Source organism: Salvia splendens, chromosome 3 (genome assembly GCF_004379255.2).
Source record: "Salvia splendens isolate huo1 chromosome 3, SspV2, whole genome shotgun sequence".
Lineage (NCBI taxonomy): Eukaryota > Viridiplantae > Streptophyta > Magnoliopsida > Lamiales > Lamiaceae > Salvia > Salvia splendens.
The window spans coordinates 34,562,493-34,568,395 of record NC_056034.1 but is presented as its reverse complement, the minus strand read 5'-3'; positions in this window follow the sequence as shown (position 1 = coordinate 34,568,395).

Sequence of the window (5,903 nt, the reverse complement as noted above, 5' to 3'; positions counted from 1 at the left end):
ATATGTCGAATTGAGATAATTATTTCTAACCAATTTCAGATAGTGAGATAACACTTGTTGCTGGCAGCCTATAATAACCCATCTCTCTCTTCCCCAATTCCGTTTATTCACTGGAAAAAAACCCCAATATACCCCTCCCGTTTCACCCGTCCCTGAATTGCTCTTTAGCTTTTTGGGGTTTTGGTGGAAAAAAGAGGGGAACACGAAAAAGGTGTAATCTTTCATTTAGTTGGAAACGGGTGTTATTAATGAAACCTGTGGCGGATCTAGGATTCGGAGACGGAGGGGGCGGAATATATAGTACTAGCTTGATTTAGTGCGAAAATTATTATTTTTTTAATCCCTGGGGCGACGTCAGGGCAAAGCGGGCAGACATGGCAAATTTACGTTCAGATAAGGGGAAATTAGTCGCACAGAGGGGGCGGTCGCCCACTCCACCCCCCAAGACCCGCCACTTACTACAACATTCCCAAAGTTACACTCGTAGAATCGCTGCCTTTGCCGCTGTCGATTTTGAAGGAGTGTTTGCGAGACAAGATTACTAATGAGTTAACAGGATTAGCGAGGCCATAAGACATATTTATTAGCAACTATCAACGCAATCCAACCACCCACTTTTTTAATAATTTGATTAATTTCTCTCTCGTCCACATCTTCATCCACCTTATCAATATCCATTCAACCTGACCATATTTTTTTATAGTTTATCAATGACCACTCAACTATATCATTATAGTATATTTCTTTTTATATTATTTTTTGATAATAATATTTTTACATAAAAAATATTTTATTACTACAAAAATTATAAAAGCAAGATAAAAGAAAAAGTAAAAATTTTAAAAATAAACAAACAAAAACATAATACTACTCCCTTCGTCTACGAAAAATAGTCTCATTTTGCCATTTTGGGATGTCTATAAAAAATAGTCTAATTTAATAAATAGAAATATTTTCTCATACTTTACACACTTTCTCTCCTCTCTCTCTTACTTTTTCTCTTTCTCGTTCCTACTTTATCTGCCTTTTTTCCTCATCTCTCTTCACTTTACCAATTTCTCATTAAAAATCGTGACGTTAAAAATGAGACTATTTTTTGTGGACGAATGGGTATTAAATAAGAAGGTTTATATATGGAGAAAAGAAGAATTTTTTTATGTGCAAACTATAGCAAATGTGGTATCTATTTGTTGACATTGAAAATTTATGAATTTTGATATAATTTTAATAATTTTTAATATAATATAATAAGATATTTAAATTTTAAATAATATCATTGTTGATAAAATAAAAAGGAGGGAGACAATGAGGTCGTTGGTTGCCGCCAAAGGGACCGCAGTTAAGGTGTGAGAGAGGCCACTTATCCAATTTTTATATTTTTCAAAAATTCTAAAATCCAACCAGGATGCCAATAAATATGGTCAAATAAAAGATCCCAATAGCTCAAGTTCAAGTAGGAGCTCGATTTATAAAGAGAAAATTGGAAGAGTTTACAAAATTAAGTCAAGAACCAACACTCTTGACTTTATAAACTCCCATCAACTTGTCATAATCCCAAAATTCTCCGGAGCTCAGAGGTCCGCAACGGTAGTGCAAATTAGGTTTGTGAGTCCGGTGTGCAGACTCCACTCTTGAGGCTGAGCTCCAACCAGTCCTTGCCGTTAAAGGAGCTCCAACCAGTGATGAAGCCATAATTTTATATTGAGGGGGCCCAATTTTAGGTATTTTTTTAGTGTCGGTATAGCTGAAAATTGTTGCAGCATGGGCAATGGAGAGTTGCAAGATATATAGATGAACAAAGAGAGAAAATAAATTAGTGAATGACTACTAGAAACCGTATATAGATATGTTAGTCATCGTTAGAAAATAAGTTGCAAGTAAATTAGAAAATAAGATTAAAAATTATGTAAATAAATAACAGTACGAGTAAAACTCTTGGACATAAAAATGTAAGAAAACAAAACAAAGACTATGCTCTAATTCATGTCTAAACAATGACATAAGAGTGCAAGAAAACAAAGCAAAACAAATTAATGTCTAAATCTCAAATGCAATTTCATATAGAAATCAAAATCGAAAGCGTCTAATAAATTGCAAAGATTGCTAAAGTTATAACCTCAAAGACACGGTGATATTACAATCATAAATTAAATTGTATTTTTACAATATTTCATTAAAAGAGAAGGATACAACATAGCACATGCTTTATTAAGTTCCTATAATAAATACTTTAATCACGATTAATTCATTTTGTTTGACAAGTTCTTATTTATCTAATTTGGTAAATTATTTTTTCATGATTAATTCATTAATTACTTTTCAAATTACTAACATCTACGAAGAGGATTCGAACTTGTGTCACTATGCATAATATCTCGAGGCCAAACCATATGCGCTACTCAAAGACTTTGTAAATCATGTAGCATATACTCTATCTGTCCAATTAAAAATAAAACGTTTTTCTTTTTAAGTTGTCCCGTTAAAAATGAAATGTTTCCTAAAATGGAAACAACACCATCTCTACTTTTTCATCTCTCTTACTTTACTCTATTTTCATTAACTCACAAAACAACACTACATAAAATCTCGTGCCGAAATTCATTTTTATTGGGACCGAGGGAGTATATAGTAGTAATAACTACATATGGGGGGAGGGGGGAAGTGGCCCCCCAGGCCCCATAATGGCTTCGTCAATGGCTCCAACACCACCGTTGTAACGACGCATCTCCCAGACTGACGAGTGTTCCACAAACCAACTCAATTTTTTCCAGCGTGCTTTGTCCTCACTCACACGCTCCTTGAGTAGCTTCGTAAGGGTCACCGATCTCACAATTTTCCCATGCCAAACATGCTTAACCTTGGATTTCTTATAAGAATAACGTTAGAAAAGAAGATTGCATCTTGTTTCTATGGGTAGCAACTATTCAAACCATATCAATTTATCACAACGTTTTCAAGCCACAATGTATGTCCACACCACCAATAAAATATGCAAAAATTGTCTGTTTTATTTCCTTTTTTTTATGTGTTTGGTGGGGTGTGCTGGTTATTGATGGCGTAGGCTTCATAGTTTTGACAGGAGGTCCAAAAATCATTGGCATTAGTTGTACGCATTATTAAAATACTATGAAATAGTATTGGATATGACCTATGGGCCGTGCATCTCACTATTTATTTTCATATTTTTATCTAAACAATGCCTTGCATTTATAAGTGCTAATTTCCCATTGTCACGAATGGTCTATTTTTGATCAAGTTATAAAGTCTCCATTCATTTATTTCTTTCCACTGGTTGAATAGTCACACATGATCTACACTTCATATATCGATTTGTTGCACAATATTATAGTAAGATATATTATCATATTTTAATTAGTACATACCCAACAAATAAAAATTAAAATTACTGTTGTTTGCTTATGTTATTTCTTGGTAAATAAAATAAAAAATGAGATCATTTTAGTAGGGTGTTTGAAACACTAAATTATTTAGTAAAACTTAAAAATGACATTTTTGTCCTTGTGAAAATTTAAACATTATCTCATTTATATTTTATAATGAATATAATTAAATTAATTAATACTGTTTATTTTAATAAATTATGAATGAAATCTTAATTATCTAAATAATTATATATAGATTAAGGTTTTCCACCTAACTAAGGATGGAAAAATACTGAAATATGCGTATACCGCACTTATCTTATCGCAAAAATATACCCTCTCCGCCTCATGTTACTCACACTTTTAAGTGTAGTTAAATTAGTATTTTAAGTGTAAGATCACTTAATAAGATAACACTTAATTAACTTTAATATATTAATTAATACTCTAATTCTTACTTAAAATAGAAATAGTGTAAGTAGTTTGAGACGAACAAAAAAAGAAAAGTACGAGTAATATGGGACACAAAGAATAAAAAATACCGAATTTTCGGTATGAAATGATATCTTAATGTATGATTTGTTACCTGTAACAATATAATTTTCATATACCGTCGTATACTGCGATATACTGAACATACCACATATACCACACTTTTTGGATATACAGTGGTACATACCGACTAATACTTTAATTGAAAGGGTAAGATACAACAGTATTTCAGTTTACATATATATACTATTATTCGATATACAAATAAGTGAAATGGTACAATATAACGTATTTCGATATTTTGTATCAAAATTTGTTATCACAAAGTACGATATAATAGATTTTGGTATGGTAATGAGATTGGAAATGCTCCATACAGAAGGGAGATGTGTTCCACGACGAAATGACAAACAAAAACAAAAGCAAAAGAACAAAAAGAACAAAAACACTATCAAATGGAAGTAGAATCCTATGGATTAGTGATATGGCTCGTTTCAAGCATGGTTTAATGGTGGTTATCATACTAATTGGGGATTTTATGTTAGAAATAGTGGAAATTTTAGCATGCAGGAATTGAAAAACAATGAAGTGGTAGTGTGCAGTGATTGAGTGGCACAGGAAGCAAAAATGACCAAGAATTGAGGCAAACTGATCAAGAGAGCAAGATGACCATGCCGAGTAGCTATGCAAACTGATCGAGAGAGTGAGTGGACCATGCCGAGTAGCGGTACAAACTGATCAATAGAGTCCAAACACAATGGAAGTTGCGAAAGGATGAGTCAGATGAGAGAGAAAGAAGGAGTGCCCTTTTCAGCAAGGGCATTAATGCCAAATCATGAGGATCTTGCCCTAGGTATTGGTGCCTAAGGCGTCATATAAATTGAGGAAGACAAATTGGAAGAAACATTTCTCTCGCCTTCACATTTTCACACACACTACGGAGTTAGTAGCAAGCATGGAGCAAGGAGGTTAGATAGCAGCTGGAGTCGGAGTTCTACCACAGCAACACTCTCTTCCTCATCTTGGAAGGAGGGAGCCTAGTTTAGAGAAACTTTTGTTCGTTCATGTTTTTCCTAAGTTTGGAGGGAGAGAGCCTAGTTTAGAGAGAAACTTTTGTTCGTTCATGTTTTTCCTAAGTTCCGAGGGGTTGATACAAGTGTTTACTTTGTTTTTGTTTGTTTTTATGATGCTCTTTTGAATCTACTGTCACTTTTAAGTTTTTCCTCAGTTAGATCGTAGTTTTCAAGTTTGTTGACGTTCAATCTTTGAAGCTGAAGTTCCGATTGTTGTTTGAGTTGCTGGAGATTTGTTGATTGAAATAAAGTTTAAGACGGATGTTGGTTTTCAGAGTTTAATTAGTAAAAGACCAACATGTTTAAGTCCAACCTCCATGGATCCCTAATCTGGCCCATCATAACTCTATATAAAGGAGAATAAGTAGAAGACTAATTAATTGATTTTTATCATTAATTAAGCAAAAAAATTTTGTGCTCCCTCTCTCCAGATGAGACGAAAAAATTCATTTCCTTCTGGTGGGAATTATGTCTTCTGTCTAGTCAAGCCCTTTTTGATTTTGACAAGCTTTGCCCACCCAAAGGTCATTATCTAAGTTCGGGATACAAATTAGAAGATTCGTGGTTGAGTACGAAGATCATCACGTGGAGAAGGCGCAAGAAATCGACGATTCTTTGGAGAATCAGATCGGTAATTCTAAACCGTAGGAATTCATGTATTAGGGTTTAAATTTCCTTAAGCATGAATTTATGTTCGTTCAATTATTTGTTTAACATGTAGTTAATTAATCCCATAATCGGTCTTTTCTCTTCTTGTTCGTCTCCTCCTCCTTGGGAGATTTTTTTTTGTGGTTTTGGGAGATAAAAGTTATGTTTGAGGCGTGCCCTAGGTCACATTTATACCCAAGACCGAAAAGGAAGGTTTTTTGTAATGGTAATGGCCACTTGGGTCGAGTGAAAAACCCATTCGCCTGAGTGGGACCCTCTGGAGTCCGGTAGAATATGACTCGAGAGT